The sequence below is a fragment of the Sceloporus occidentalis genome, unplaced genomic scaffold, assembly GCF_023333645.1.
Source record: "Sceloporus occidentalis isolate IW3139 unplaced genomic scaffold, rSceOcc1.0.p SCAF_2, whole genome shotgun sequence".
NCBI lineage: Eukaryota > Metazoa > Chordata > Lepidosauria > Squamata > Phrynosomatidae > Sceloporus > Sceloporus occidentalis.
Genome location: NW_028316982.1, coordinates 229581786 through 229599018, shown reverse-complemented (window position 1 = coordinate 229599018; position 17233 = coordinate 229581786). Strand labels below are relative to the sequence as shown.

Below are 17233 nucleotides of genomic sequence, written 5' to 3'. Positions count from 1 at the left end.
ACTACGTACACTGTCCTTTCTTCCTTGGGGGAAGTGTATGATAAAAACATGATCAGTAATTTCAAAACACAATCCATAATCCTTTTCATCAGCAATAGTAATTCTAAAACTAGCAGAATTTGTGAAAAGTAGATAAAGTGATTGGTGAAGTAGTTACACACCTTGATGTAATGTAGATTTTATGCCCTGTAGCATATTTTTCTAACTTAAATAGAATATGAATTGTCCAGGAGAGCATGACTGTGAAGCTTTGAAAAGTAAAGAGAAAGAATCTAGGTTGGTGGGAAATAACACTGAACTGCTCGAAGTGACAGGAATAGTGTTGATGGTGTTGATCCATGACACAATGTCTGTCCACTTTGTGAGTTCAGCAGCTCATAAAAATCCATTCTTGCAGCCACAAGGAGATTAGGAATCAAGGGAAGAAAATATATATATTGAGTCTGAAATACTGTCATGTGACTGGAAAGTAATAACCACTGGTTGCCTAAAAACTGTGACTGTTTTAAATTCAAAAGTCTAACTGAATAGACAGGCTCCATAGAATATTCAGCTGGTATACTACCTTTAAAATAACATTAATTTCAATCATGCATTGCCTACCTTAGACATTTTTGCACCTGAAGAGAAGTCAGCATGAAATCTCTAACCCAGCAATTTTAATGACACACAAAGAAGTTGTTGAAGTCAGGAAAAAACATGTTGCCTCCTGGAAGGAGCAGCCTAAAGCAACCTGCTATACACTGAATCACACCAAATGGGCTCTCAAGTTATCTACTGAAATGCTAGAAACACCTGTAGTTACTTTTCCAACCCCTCCAGTTTCTTCAGTCTCACATTTTTATTCCCAAAAATGTCCAGATGATGTCCTTTCCTTGGCTGAAAACTTGAGCCCTTTTAAAAATATATGACTGGCATTAGGACTGAACTGGAAAAAATTAAGTCCCATTGTGAATTTCTGCTTCACAGAAAGGGTAGGCTTGCAAACCCTAGTGTGTGTATTTCTACATGTGTCTTGTATTGGCCAGTGCAATTCCTGTTGAGGAGCTTCAGAACTGCAGTCATGATAACCTACTCATGAACATGAAAAAGCATGGGCACTGAACCATACGCATCAAATTATCAACCCTATTCAGTAGGATAAGAAAAAAAAACTTGCATTGTGAGTGAGAATTCCAGTCCACTGATGATTGTGTCTTGACCCCAATAAGAATTCCTATGTTTCCTAAATATGAACAACAGTTGCCAACCCTACTACTTCATTTCTGTTTTCTCTCATCATGGTTTGCCCAAACTTTTTGTCTTGATATGTTACAATGACTACGACAAAACACTATTTCTGTGGCAAAAATGAATAGATTTGTTGGGCATTTTTGGTTTCAGCTGTGTTCTTTAAAAAAATTAAAAAGTGTACATGTAAAGTGGCTGAAACTTGGGGACATGGTTTACAAGTGTTCATGAGATAATGTCCTAGAATTTCTTCACTGTAGGTCACATAAGTCTGTACAAATGTTTCATTTATGAAGGTTTAAAAAAGAAAACACAGTACAGTTTTGCAACATTTGACATATGATGGCCAAATAAATGTCATGAACCTCTCTTCCTCTTCTATCCCTATACAACCTTTTTTCTTTGCCTATATTAAAAAAGGAAAGTTTTACCAGTGTGACTAAAGATTTGGGGAAATAAATATATTTCCACTTGCCTTCTAGACAGTAAATACTGATATAAAGTTATGAAAATATAATTTCTATCCCTTGCCACTCTTCTGTCATTTACTCCAGACCTTATGCTCAAAAACTGGATACATAGACAATTAGTGTTCCTTTTGTCCATCAACTAGTGTCAAGCAAATTCTGTGCCTCCCAGCCAGCAAACAGCAGGAAGACAGACATTCTTCCCATTTTTCTATCACAGCTCCATTCATCAGCAACATGGTGACTACTCAGTGATTCCTGTGAACCTTAGGAAGCTTTCCTATTATTAGGGGGACACATGGAAATGGAAAGGGAGACTGTGACGTCGAAGGCTTTCATGGCCGGCATCCATAGTTTTTTGTGGGTTTTTTGGGCTATGTGGCCATGTTCTAGAAGAGTTTCTTCCTGACGTTTTGCCAGCATCTGTGGCTGGCATCTTCAGAGAATGCTTGCCTGGAAAGGACTTGGGTATATATATTATGTGACCTGGAAAAGCAGGAGTGATTTGCATGTGTATTGTTCTGTTGCTAATGGCAGGCCTCAGGATGGGAGGGTCTGCAAAAGAGGATTAGTGTCTGCTTGATTAGGGTTCATTGTCTGCTGGGAAATCCCTGACCCTGGGAGATGTCTCATTTGAATTTGTTGAGTCTTCATCTTGCTATGTTTCAGGACTGGTAGCCAAACCTTGTTTACTTTAAGGGTTTCCTCTTTCCTGTTGAAATTGTCCAGGTGTTTGTCGATTTCAATGGGAGGAGAGACTGTTCAATGGGAGAAAGGGAGACTGTTCTCAAACTAGCATTGGTGTAAATGTTAAAGCCCTCCTTTTTTCCATTTCAACATCGTCATACAATTAAACACATTGCAAATGTACAGCTGAAGAAAACATCCCAGAAATTAAGGCTTAAAGTAGTAGATTCAGTATATGCAGCAAAAAGTCAGCAAATATATTTCTTGCTGTAAGAAGAACTTATACACACACTCTCTCCCTGCACACAACTCACCACTGCTTTTTTATGTCAGTAAAAATTTTGGGACAGAATTTAAGACTATACATTCTGAATATATTAATTGACCAAGAAACCAGAATTTAATTGAAAAGCAGACAACCTGTTCATTGATTGTCCTTTTGAATGCTCTATGAGCAAAGCGATAGGGAACAGAAACATTCAGAATTGCCAAAGATGATTCATTAAATCAATCTTATGCAGAATGTAGGCTAGCCAAATGCATTATTGTTCTCTTGAATTCATCCAAGCATTGCCCATTAAGTGAAATTTCACTTAATCTCTAATTCTACAATAAGTCTCTTGTTAATTTCACATTCTGATGCAGAATGTAATATCCACATCAGAATTCGCTGCTGGTGGGCAATTCTGACAGAGGTGCATGACCCAGTCATTATTTTCTTTGTAATGTGCATTTCTTTTTCTTATTGAAAACCACTCAGAATTCTCTTTAAGTATCTTGCCAATATTTTCCAGGAGGAGTTTTGCCCATCTTCCAAGAATCAGTTTAATTATATGAATGCAGTTCAAATATTTGTCATCCTTCCAGCCAACATCAGGAACAAATTCCAATGAAATGTGGACAGGGAAGATACAGAACCTTGCTTATTTTCAGTGGAAAGTCCGTATTCAGGTAAAATCCCAGATTGGCACCCAAATTGTGGCATAATACTCTCTGTCTCTGCAATTATCATGTTTCCCAAACAACAAGAGCATGAAGCCAAGATCTCAAAGATTTTTATAGTACAGTTAGCATGCATCATACACATAAAAGGAATTTCACATTTTCCCAGTGTAAATATAAGAACATGCTAAGTATAAGGCATTAAGTAGTTGTTTCCTATATTTTATAAACACAATGGAAGCCTTTATTCTACAAATACATCAGGGAAGGGAACTATAACTGATGGGGAAAAGGAGCTGAGTGTCAGAGCACATATTTTGTACATAGAAAGTCCCTGCTTCAATATTTGGCACTTCTCCTTAGAAGGATCATGTGGCAAACCCATCTGAAAGCTACAGCCAATCAGGGTAGACAGTAGTGGCTAGTTGGGCAAGCCATCTAACTGGAAGAAGGCAGTTTTCCTAACACCAGATGACAAGTTCCTATTCTAGTAATTTTGGAATTGTACTTCTTTTAAAATATGGTTTTCTAATATTTTTCAAAAAATCTTGAACTTAATTTTAACTTGAAAGTCACTCAGAGGGCTATTATGTATCCAAGAGGTGAAATATAAATTAAATAAATAAAGCATCCTGTATTGGGAATCATGCTGACTGTGGCCTAGATGCAGCCTTGAGCGGATTGTGTGTGGTCGTTGGTCCCACTTAAAATCCCAAACAATCTTCCAAAATTCAATAAAAAAGTAATTTCTCCATTGAAAAATCAATCTTTAAAGAACTGTTTTTGTGTTCAAGCACTGCTGGGGGGGGGGGCACCCAGCGACAACAACAACAAGAAAAAGTCCAAAAGGTGTCCTCAAAATCTGCCAGTAGTGAATGAATGTCACTCCCATTCACCAAAAAATTATGGCATGTTGTGGCTTGTGCAGAGTTGGCTAGTGCCAAAAGTGGCACTCTAACACCCAGAAGACGGCCATTTGTCCAATAAAAAAGACTCAGGACAAATATGACTGAAGACAAGTTAAGACCCGTTTTAGAACTTACTTCACAGCAGTAAAGGCAGCAAATAAACAATTCTTCTGTTAGGGCAGCTCAATCTTGTCTAGCATAGCTTTCCTGTGTAATTAAAGAACTATTACATCCTAGATCTCAGACTGCTGAGGAGGAGCCCTTAGAAAAGCACTGTGGGGAATTTGCTAAATACTGTGCAGAGAAAATTGCTTGGATTCATTCTGACTTGGACTCCTCATTGAAGGTAGAGTCTGGGGAGGTAACTGAGGCATGTGCTTGTCTGGTTTTGATGGATTAGTTTCAGGTCAACATCAACATGTTGATGTGGCCAAGTTGCTTGTCTAAAAGTGCACCTCTTGTCTGTTAGACCTATTCCCACCCCAATTAATTAGATCTGCCAGAGGAGGACTGACCAATTGGGTGGCAGTTATAATTTTTTCTTGAAAGAGGGCTATATTCCAACTTTTCTAAAAGAAGCAACTTTAAGACCTTTGTTGGGAGAGGGGAAAAAACCCTTCATTGGACCCCTCCCCCAGGTAAGGATCAGCCAGCCTCTAATCTCCCCTTTCTTAGTAAGGTCCTAGAAGGTCCTAGGTGGCAACACAACTCCAAGCTTTCCTGGATGAAAAGGACTACCTGGATCCATTCCAATCTGGATGTAGGCCTGGTTATGGGACAGAAACAGTCTTGGATGGCTTGGTAGATGACCTACACAGGGGAGATGAGTCCCTTTTGTTTCTCCTGGCTTTTTCAGCTGCATTTGATATCACCAGCCATGGTATTCTTCTGGGTCGACTGGCTGATATGGGCTTGGGAGCATTTGCTTTGCAGTGGTTCTGGCCTTTCTTGGCTGAACTTTTCCAGATGGTGGTGCTGGGGGACTCTGGCCGTTAGCCAGAGGAACAATACTATTCCCTATGCTTTTTAACATTTACATGAAGCTGCTGGGAGAGCTCATTCAGACTTGGAGTTGGGTGTCATTAGTATGCACTTAGGCTTAATCCAGAAAGTACAGATGTGCTGCTTGTAAATAGGAAAACCAACCTGGTATTGGGACTGAAGCCTGTTTTGGATGGGGTTGCTCTCCCTTTGAAAGACCAGCTTTGTATCTTGATGGTGTTCTTGGACCCAGCACTTCCCCCTGGAAAGCTAAGTTGATGCAGTGGCCTGGAGCTCCTTTGCACAGCTTTGACTGGTGCACTAGTAGCACCTTTTCTTGTGGAATGAAGTGGTTAATGCCTTAGTTACCTCTCAGTCTACTATAATGTGTTCTACATGGGTCTGCCCTTGAAAACTGTTTGGAAGTGGCAGCTAGTGCAAAACGCAGCAGCTAGACTGGTGTCAGGTGTGGATTTTAGAAATCATATAAAACTGGTCCTGGAACAACTACATTGGCTTCAAATTTGTTTCTGAGCTCAATTTGAGGAGCTGGTGTTGGCTTACAACACCCTAAATGACTTGAAGCCAACATATCTAGAAGACCACCTCCTCCCATATGATCTTGCCATAAATTTGCTATCTTCAGAGAAGGCATGTCCTAGCACCTCATGAAGCTAGGTTTGTGGGTGCACATAACGGGACTTCCTTTGCAGCTGCACATTAACTGAGAAACTCCCTAGCCAAAGAGGTTAGGCTAGCCCCATATCTTTTATGATTCTGTTAGGGAGTCAAAATAGTGGTGTTCTGCATAGCGTTCAGTGTTTGAATTTGTTGTTTCAGCTGTTTCAAAACAGCTTCTTGGATTGTTTTATAATGTGTTAGGAGTTTTTTTAAAGTATTTTAATGTGTTTTTAAAATGTTTTTCTCTTTGTGTTGTTTTAATTGATTTTTATTTGTCCATCACCTCAGGAGCCCTTGTGGGCTAGGAGGAAGGAAACAAACAAACAAACAAACAAACAAAGACTTACTTAGGAATAAGCTTCACTGAATTTAACATACCTTATTTGTAATTAGAGATATACACAGGTTTGAACACTACCTTTGTGCTGCATGTTCGGAAATAAATGGAATCCTGACATCTTTTTCTCCATATGGTCTTCCAAGCTCAAATACAGTAGTTCTCTGTTGGAAGTTCAAAACTGTGCAGTGATAGTTCATTGAGAGTTGTGTCTTAAGGTACTTAGCACTTATAATGAACTTTTTGCAGCAGCTATGTTGGGTGGAGGATTCTGGAAGTTGTAGACCAAAAAATAACATTTTCAAGCTTTTGGAAGGTGCTCTGTGGAGTATAGCCCTATTTATCTCATGTAATTCAAAAGTGATGCAACATGTTACTGAATTCCTAGGCTCCAGTATTCAATTGTCAAGTAACATTTCTCACTTACCTAGCCACCTTCATCTCTCTGGAGTTTTGAAAATTAATTGAATGTTTTAAAATTTCTTTCAATATGAAAAGCTGCAACATTAGTATGATTGATATACATGTCATGCAAGTAATGGAATCTGCACTGATATCTGGTAAAATGTGCCACACATCTCAATGCAATGAATATGTGGTTAATGAAACCTTTTATCTAAATCAATGTGTACAGTAAAGCTTGTCTAAATCAGCATTTTTCAGAAGCCTTTCAACAGTGCATTATTACAATCAGCTCCATCATCATCAAGAATAGGGGCGCTCATGTAGAGGAGATAAAGCATTTGTAATCCCCACCAAACTTTCCATGACCATCCATCACCATGAAAGCCATCCTAGTGGAGCTGTTATAAGTGAAAAACACAACATCTAAAATCCACAAAAGAGAGATACATTTAGTCATCAACCAAAATGCAGAAATTGCATCATACAAGGTTTTGAAGCTTCATAAGCTTCTCCATCAGGCAAAGATAGTGAAAGGCCTACATTCTGTCTCAGATGTTACTCTGTTGCCAGATAATATGGTACTTAGGAATTTCAGTGCATTCAGAGGCCACTCTGCCTTGATCAGGGACAAAGGGCAATAAAAGACAGGTAATACAATTTCAACTCCATTAGTAACAGAAAAGTACTTTCCCCCTGAGATCTTCCAGCCCTGTGCATAGCTTACTGCTCCTTTATTAAACAGAGAATATTGAATTTCTCATAGAGTCTCTGTACTGTTCAGATCTAGAAAAACTTGTAAGTTCTATACAAGTAAAACTTTCCAATTGTAGTCCAGTGAAAGGGTTTTACTTTTATAGCAGGTAAAAAAACTCAAAGAATTAAATCCCAGTCCATTTTCACAACCTTAAGACATAGAATCATAGAGTTGTAAGATACCACAAGGGCCATCCAGTCCAACCCCCTACCATGCACGAACTCACAATCAAAGCATTCCTGACAGATGGCCATCCAGCCTCTGTTTAGAGACCTCCAAAGAAGGAGACTCCGCCATTCTCCAAAGCAGTGTGTTCCACTGTCGAACAGCCCTTACTGTCAGGAAGTTACTCCTAATGTTGAGGTGTAATCTCTTTTCCTATAGCTTGCATCCATTGTTCCGGGTCCTGTTCTAGGTGAGTCGTGGCATGACCAAAGGAGACTAGCAGTAGAATACAATTCATAGCACTGAACTGTTATTTCAGTACTCCCATATTTTGACTCATTAAAACCTGGAGGCAACATGTACAGATATGTGAGCTTGTTTGTAGACCAAGGATTAAAGATCCTCATATCTACTTTATGTACCGAAATTACAACAGGGATGGGATCACAACATCCAACTAATGCCTAGGGCTGCTCCCTGTAATACAGGAAAATAAAGAATATGCTTATTCGTCTATCCCCTTTATCACATTTTCATGGCTGGTTCCACTACCTTGCACATGGTAGAGGGTGAAACTCTTCCAATAGAAGACTTTTCTTCTCATATAGCTTTCCAAAGCAGGGGTCTAAACCCTAAACCCTATGGAAAGCCTTCACAAATACAAATACAGACTTCCTAATGTATTGAAATAGGGCAATGATATGATAGAAGGAAGCTATCATGCCTCCACTTTGTTCCTGAAGATCTAACTATGTGACTAATGACTATAGTTTTGTCCATCATCACCAACTTGGGCCATGTCCTCCCAGCCTGGAAGCATGCCCAGCTGAGAACTCAGAAGAGGAGAGAGAGATGGAGGAACCTGATCCTCAGCCTAGTCCAAGTTCTGCAGAAGCTGCTGCCAAAGAGGATAGTCAGGAGCTTTGCATCCAGGCAGCAGAGTCTCCTGCTAACATGGGCATTGAGGAGGGCGAGGAGGCCAACTTACCCGAATGGGATTCTCACTCATGCCTTCTTACAGCCAGCATAGAGCAGAAAGGCCGGGGCTGTGTCGATTTCAGAGACTTTATATTAAACGCCATGCAATAAAGGAGAAGCTGCACTAGGAGGTGTGGGATATAAAAGCCTGAGAGGAATGCCAAGACTTTGTCAGAGATTAGCTGACATTCTTGGTGGAAAGCACTCTTGTGGACTCCTTGTTTGCCTGTTTCTTCAGATTTGATCTTTGGACCTTTGCCTGACCTTGCTGCTCTCTGGAACCTTGACTGACTGAATCTTGATTGACTGAACTCTTTGGTATGCTCTAAGGACTTTGCTATGTACACTTTGGATTTGAGTTGTCTCAGATTCTGTGTCTGGGTTGCAACTCAGCAGTTAACTATCAGGTAACTAAGGCTGTTGCTATTGGCTGCTGGCTGCTTTCCTGGACAGGCCAAGAAGAAGCAACTTGGGTCAAGCAGGTAATTTTTTGTTGTTGGCTACAATTTGTTGTTTTTTAAGTGCTGCAAGTAATCAGTTCACTGAGGATATACTAATAATAATAATAATAATAATAATAATAATACTATTTTATATGCCAGTAAGTTTATTCCTCTTCCTTCTATACTGAAGTAGAGTTCGATATATAAGACACAAGAATGGGATTCTCATCACCCTTTTATAACATTTCTCAGGTTTCAGGCCAGGATAGGGAGACCAAGCTTCTTCCATGCTTCTTCCTCCTTATAAAAATTAACATTTGGTGCTGGATCATCATGGCCATTGTGAGAGTAACCAGAACTCACTGCACTCCAGTTAAGGCTCTTGTTCTATAGACTGTGGTCTATTACATGGCAATGTTCCTTACTGGCATATGATCCAATATTGCACGGGTGGAAGTAGGACACACATGGCCGTGTAATATCAAAGTCCAGGCAAGATGACAAAACTTATTAATGAGGAAGAACACACAAGCTAGAATAGGCTGCAGCAGTTTGTTTTTGCCTAAGCCTACTGGAAAGCATAAGAGTCCACCACTCCTCTCCACTTTCCCAGCTAAGTTAATTCAATGCAAACTGCTTTTACACTTTGAGCTCAGTTTGCAGAAATGAAGTAAGCTGAGGAAGGAGGAAAGTGGGAATGTGAGAATCTAAAGCAGCTGAAAAAGTGAGCTGATAGAGAATTAATTGAGACTGTTCCTGCCAAATCAGGATGTTGGAGGAAATGTAATGGCAGTATTGTACATAAATATGGAAACCATTAAGATCCTTCCTGTGTATCACCTGTAGTAGTCATAGTTTAAGTGATTATTTGGGCATGGTTGTTCAAGTATGCATAGCACAACTTTCAGATATGTCTTAATCAGAGAAAGGAAGATAACCCTGCACCCACCATTTTCTTCTCTTTAGGAATTTCTTTTCTATCAAACTGAATAGAAATGGTTAAAAGTGGAGTGTGGTGAATCTCCATGGTACTTTCAAGAGCCAGACAAATGGCACAGACTACATTTCTCAGTGAATATCTTATGCTATGTTCGTGCATTTCACTTTAGACTTTATCATTTCAAGGTATTATAATAAAGTATTCCAATATATGCCTTCCTCCATATAGAAGTAAGGGATTCATCATAACATGCACAAAACACTTGAACCCACTGATTTTTTTAAAAAAACAAACTGTTTGCTATTTGTATGATGATGATATATATGGTAAAACAAAGTTAATAAGTAGCTGTCAAAAATGGCAATCCCACCCTCCATTTCTTACTGTTGTTTCTCTGCTTTGTAGCACATTTCTTGTATCTGTCAAACAGAGGTTAATAATAAGGTGTTAATATAGAAAGATTGCAGGAGATTTATCCTTAAGTATTATTTCAAGATGAAAAATAAAACATATATAAATATTACATGCCCGCATATACATAAATCTTTGGGTGTGGAAGCTCTTCAAATCAAAACAAATTGCCTGTTGGCATTTCCATTTACTGTACACAGAGTTTCAGTAGATTGTTTTTGTTTAGAACAACATCATTTCTCTCCCACTTAATCATTCTTTCTCTTAAACAATGCTTCTTTTCACCATTTATTCTCCCAACTTTTGTTGCTTTATGAATTTCACAGTCCCTGAGACTGAAGGGTTTGTTGATTACAGTGTTAATGCTCAGCTCAGACCTTCATTATGTGTTCTAGAATCCAAGGCCAGGTTCTTCGTCTGTATGAATAAGGCGAGACATGCAATTAGCATAGGAATTACTTTAAAGTAAACTGAAAGCAATTCTGTGCACTTGAAAATAAATTAGTAGAACAGGAAGGGGAAATGTGTTTATATTTTCAAACTGTCTGAAAATAAATTTGTTCATAGTTCAGGTTCCATACCCTTTAACATGCTAAAATGCAAATTAAATGCATAACTATATAGCTAAACAATGGGAAATTTTCAGAAATAGTCTATATCTTTCTTTATCTTTCAGTGCTACTTCTCCTGCACAGCTTTATCTCTTCTTTTTATAGGAAAAGCCCAACACCGACAAGGTGTAAATCCCCAGACTTAAGAACACACTGGCTTTTCTCTAGTTCAAAATTTGAACTAACATGGCAAAAGAGAAAACACTGCACTTTTTGGTAATAGTATTTTCTATTTCCAATAGAAATGTGCAAACATTTGCAGTTGAAGATAACTGCATCCTAATTTTGGAAGTTATGTGTATGTGGGAACCATGGTAAGAAGCATGCTGTTCAAACTTCATAATCACATTGCCAAGATTGACAAGAAGATTCACTAGGGACAAATTTGCCAAAAACCTCTGAAACACAACCTGTGAGATCTATCTTTGAGCGGAAAAATATATCAGCACAGTTGCAAGTAACCTTGACCAAGAGGACTAGAACATGAAGATAATAGACAGTTAAATTATAACTCCTGGTGTTTTCCCCTATGGCTTGTCCATTATTATTATTATTATTATTATTATTATTATTATTATTATTTATTTTTATAGCACTGTAAATGAGTAGATTGCTATGTTTAGGCTTTATTTCCATCCTCCTTCTCTCTGGTCACTTCATGAACTTTCCATAATGGTTGTCTGAACAAACTTTCACACAAGAAAGCCAGTTTCTGGAATGTCTAAAACCAAGTTAAGTTTCTGAATGGATTTCGTGATACTATCAGCATCCAGTGAATGTTTTATAGAAATAATGTCACAGTCTAGACTGCTTATAGTCTGCTAGTTTAAGTACCAAATAGTCTTATAATAATCTTGCAATATGTGGTGCACCTCTCAGATCCTAACCAGAAATGGAATTGTAATTTTATTGATGTAATCCCGACTCGATCCTCACAGAAAGTTGAGATATATAAATAAAAATATATGAGGATATAGTCAATGTGGTTTCCTTTTATTAATTTCATCAGTGACAACAGTGAATGTGCACAGTCACAACTGGATCTATGGAGAAATACTTTAGTAGAATGGCAAGGAGCTATTCATATCATTACTTTCTCAGGCTATGAACAAAAAAACCCTCTCACATATGCATTGGATTTTTTAAATAAGAAATGCATCTTGCTTGTTCTGGAAAAAAAGGTTACTTTATATTGCTGTGTCATACAGTCCGTCCTCGCCTTACGCGGGGGATCTGTTCCGGATCCCTCCGCGTAAGACGAATTCCGCCTATGCTTGAGCCCCATTGGAAACAATGGGGCTCGTGCGCGACGGCACGGCGGCACAGCGGCGCGGGCGCACGCAGGGCGCAATGGGCGTGCGCGCCCATTCAATTGAATGGGACGTGCCGCCCCTTCCACCCCGCGCACGCCCCGCGGCTTGAGCGCGTATGCTCAAGGCCACGTATGGTGCGCCCGCGTATGGCGCGGGCGCGCTGTATTGTTAATTACTCAGTAAAATATAAAAATAAATTGAAAAGAGTCGAAGGCTTTCATGGGCTGCATCCATAGTTTTTTGTGGGTTTTTCGAGCAATGTGGCCATGTTCTAGAAGAGTTTCTTCCTCATGTTTCACCAGCATTTATGGCTAGCATAGATGTTGGTGAAACATCAGAAAGAAACTCTTCTAGAACATGGCCACATAGCCCGAAAAATCCACAAAAAACTATAAATTGAAAATAACTTGGAAAAGTTACTTTTGAGGTAACACTGCTGACTGAAAAAATCCTAGGAACTGTTATTCAACAAAATAATGTTTCCAAACTCTGCTCCAACTAACAAGCTCCTAGCAGGAAAGTATTACCATGCTTGTAGAAACTTCATATTTTGCAGAAGTAGAAAAATAAGTTAGAACCAAAACATGGGGAGTGCAAAAACCCAAAATAAAAACAGTGCAGTATGCTCAGTAGGTCAGGAATGTTGAGTATGGGCCAGAAAAGAAAAGTAGAAAAGAAAAGTTGTGACGTAATACTTTACTTGAGCTTCCCAGAAGACAGCATGGCTGACTGGTATCTTGTAAAGGAGTACTCCTCCTAGGGGGTGAGAAAACACTGTTAAATTTGGTTGCACGTCACATAAGCTTATTGTACAGACCCGGGAACGGGCCTGTCATGCTACAAAAGGGAGAGGGATGGGAACCAGAGGCGGCATAGAACGCATCTTACTGCACAGGAGAATGCCGCCACTGCCGCCAGAAGTTCCCATTCCATTCTGGATGCGTTCCCCAGGAGCCAATTTTTGGGAACAGTTTAGAAGCGTTCCCAAAAATCGGCCCCTGGGGAATGCATCCGGAATGGAGTGGGAATTTCCAGCAGTGGCAGCAGCGTTCTCCTGTGTGATAAGATACATTCCTTGCGTGCTCCATAAGCCATACAGTGGACCCTTGTTATATGCTGGCCGTGGATAACAAAATCTGGGGATGCTCAAGTCCCATTAAATATGATGACATAGCACAATGGTGTCCCTTATAAAAAATGGAAAATTAAGGTTTGATATTTGAAATTTATCCTTTTTTTGAACATTTTCAAACCGTGGATGCTTGACTCCATGTATAAGAAGGGCCAACTGTATATTTGTAATCATTGAGAAGGGGTCCTCTCATGAACAGCTGTACATGTGTAAGGCCAGGGACGTAGAAAAATGAATGGCATGTGGTTCTGTGCCACCGCACGCAAGCACCATTATAATAGTGGCACTTAGTCTGGACTGCCCCCTTCCTAAAATCCTGGCTACATCCCTGGTAAGGCTCCTCCACCCAAGAGGAAGCCTGATACCAGTTAAGATTCTCCTTCAGGGCAGAATTCTATATGTGCTTACAACATTTGTGTTGCTATGTGTAGCTATGAGGAAAGTGTGTCCTAGGACCGCAGTGTTGCAGATATCTCAAGACTAGTGTGGCTGATCTTGTGAACTTCAACACATGAGATGTGTTTATTTGAACACTATTTGTCTGTTCCATCTGCCTTTAATTAATTAACAGTCATAGAGTAGATGTCGATGCCCGAAACTTACAGTGCTACGAACGGACAAGGGTTTTCATTAAACTGGTATGTGCCAATTTATTAGTAGAGGTGGACATTTAGAAATATAACATGTTGCCATAATAGGAGATCCAGTGATGTGCTGAGTCTGTTGTCCTGGATCTCACTGCTGATAGGTCATTTCAAGACTTCTTCTACATTTCTTGTAATGTTTTACTTGTAAAATGTACAGTTGGACAGTTAAACTGGTGGACAGCATTTCAGTATGGAGCAGGAGCAGCCGTGGGCAGAGGTAACTCAAATCTCTGCTCTGTCATGGACGGACCATTTTCTGGTCAAGGTAGGACTGAAGGCGACTACCCAGATCCCCCTCGGGGGTGGAGGACCTATTAAGATGGTCCGCCCTCGAAAGGTGATGGAACCCAAAAGGTTCCAAGAAGCTCTAGAGGGACTTATGATTGGGACTGATGGTGACTCTGTCGAAGCCTTGGTTGATACCTGGAACAATGACATTACCAAGGCTATAGACAGTATCTCTCCCGAGCATCCTTTCCGACCCGCTTCAAATAAAAAATCTTGGTATACAGAAGATCTTCAACAGATGAATCGGGCCGTGCAACGACTAGAGCACCACTGGCGGAAACCTCAGCGCTTATCTGACAAGACACTCCCTGAGAACTTATTGAAGTCTTATGGAGAGGCGATAGGTGCAGCAAAGAATTCTTCCTATGCTGAACGTATTGTGTCTGCAGAGTCCGTCCAGCAGAGCTGTTCAGGGTGGTTAGAGAGCTGACCCAATCGCCTCCCACCCTGAACCCCTTACTTCAACCAACCATAGCCTGCTGTGACGTTTTCAATGACTTTTTTGCAGACAAAATCTCTCGGATAAGGGCTGATCTTGACGCCAGCATTTTCACAGAAACAGTAAGAGAAGTATCCAGAAACCCATAGACCACGTTCGACTGGATCACCTTGAGTTTGTAAGTACCAATGAAGTGGACAAGCTCCTTGGAAGCATAAGGAGGACAACGTGCGCTCTCGATCCTTGCCCATTATGGTTGACCGTCCAGGGAAGGAATGCTATGATTACACTATTACAATCTATAATCAATGCATCCTTTAGGGAGGGGAAATTTCTATCGCAGTTAAAACTGGCAGTGGTCAAACTGCTTTTCTAAAAGCCCTCCCTAGATCCCCTGGAGAGAAACAATTATAGACTGGTCTCCCTATTACCATTCTTGGGCAAGGTGATCGAGAGAGCAGTCGCCTTCCAACTCCAAGCTATCTTGAATGAAACTGATTATCTGGACCCATTTCAAACTGGCTTCAGGGCAGGATATGGAGTGGAGACAGCCATGGTGGCCTTAATCTATAACTTCTGTCTGGGTACAGACAGGGGAAGTGTGACCCTGTTAGTGCTCTTGGACCTCTCAGCGGCTGAGGAGTTGGGCATGGGGGCACTGCACTCCAGTGGTTCCGATCCTACCTCTCGGGCAGGTCCCAGATGGTGAGGCTGGGGAACAGTTGCTCTTCTAAGAAAGAGCTTACATCTGGCATCCCTCAAGGCACCATTGTGTCCCCCATGCTATTTAACATTTACATGAAACTGCTGGGAGAGATCATCCGTAGACATGGGGCGCGGGGTTATCAGTCCGCTGATGACACCCAAATATGTTTCTATATGTCCCCGACTGCTACAGTGACTAAAGATGACTTCTCCCCTCTGAATCCCTGCCTTGAGTCAGTAATGGGCTAGATGAGGAAAAACAAACTCAAGCTGAATCCAGAGAAAATGGAGCTACTTGCCATAGGTTCCTTAGGTCCGGGGAGGGAAATTTGTCCACCACTCCTTGATGGGTTAACACTTCCCCTGAAGGATGAAGTTTGCAGTTTGGGAGTACTTCTGGACCTGTCTCTACGTTTGTCATCTCAAGTGGATGCGACGACCAAGGGTGCTTGGTACCAACTTCAGTTGATACGCCAACTGCAACCCTACCTCAACCGAAAGGACCTTGAAGTTGTAGTATATGCTCTGGTAATCTCTCATCTCGATCTCTGTAATGCGCTCTACATGGGGCTACCCTTGTATCAAGTTTGGAAGCTTCAACTAGTGCAAAATGTGGCAGCCAGGTTGGTCACTAGTTCTTCGAGACTTATAACACCTATCTTGAAAGATCTACACTGGCTCCCAATTAGCTTCCGGGGACAGTACAAGGTGTTGGTTATTACCTTTAAAGCCCTACATGGCTTGGGTCCGGGTTACTTACGGGAACGCATCTCCCTATACAATCTGCACCTCACTCTTAGAACAAGTGGGAAGAACCTGTTGGAGATACCAGCATCCAAACATGTTTCTACTTCCCAAAAGGCATTCAGTATAGCTGCCCCTAGACTATGGAATGGATTCCCAGAGGAGACCCACCTTGTTACATCCTTGGAAACTTTCAAGAAGGCGGTAAAGACAGAGCTCTTTCGCTGCACATACCCTCCTGACCTCCTATGAAGACCACTAGTATGGAATGAGAGCAGCTGACCCCATGATTGATTGATTGTTTTATGTTTTTATGTTTCTATGTTCTTACGTTTTTATGTTTTTAGCTGTGGTTTTTAATGGTGCAGTAACTAATGCTGCAGTATTGTAAGTGTAATTTTAACTCTGCTGTGATCCCGCCTTGATCCATTGGGAGAGGCAGGAAGATAGAAATAAAAATTACTATTATTATTATTATTATGATTATTAAATGGAGGAAGACACCTTCAAATTGAGAGCAGTCTTCTTTAAAGTAAGATGCATATCTGCCCTATTATGATTTGGGCTCCCATCCCTCCTCTTCTTTAGGAATTCCAGTTCTCTTCTTGATTTTTTTGATCTGCTCTGAGCAAAAATTGTGATTTGCAGAAACCACAGGTTTCTTAATTTAGGCACACTAATTAGCTATGATTTGATCAGACCAAGTCAGTGATAGAAATTGGGATGCATAACAAAATAATGGAGATTACCGCACTGAGTTCTGAGAACGTTCTCAGAACGTGATGAGAACGGAACACATTTAAGAATACCGCACATATGTGTTCCAATTGGGTTCTGAGAACATTCTAAATGTGTTCTACATGTGTTCCAGGAGGGTATGGATTGAATGTGTTCCCAGAGAGCTGTAACGTGATGAGAACGTTCCAACAGAGGTCTGTGCGGTATTCTTATCCGTTCTCAAATCCGTTCTCTCATTCCTCCGTCTCCTGATTGGCTGAAAGAATGACAGGCAGGGAGGCAGGGAG

General features: G+C 40.6%; 1 long non-coding RNA gene across 1 annotated transcript in view; it reads right to left on the bottom strand.

The window, feature by feature from the left end:
- Positions 1 to 10536: 10536 nt before the first annotated feature.
- LOC149319778 (uncharacterized) overlaps positions 10537 to 17233 on the bottom strand; it is a 43753-nt gene continuing 37056 nt past the window's right edge. Inside the window, exons 2-3 of the long non-coding RNA XR_016279895.1 lie at positions 12954 to 13009; positions 10537 to 10746 (exon numbers count right to left, since the gene is read on the bottom strand). This is a non-coding gene — a long non-coding RNA (uncharacterized LOC149319778). The remainder of the gene's footprint in view (positions 10747 to 12953; positions 13010 to 17233) is intronic.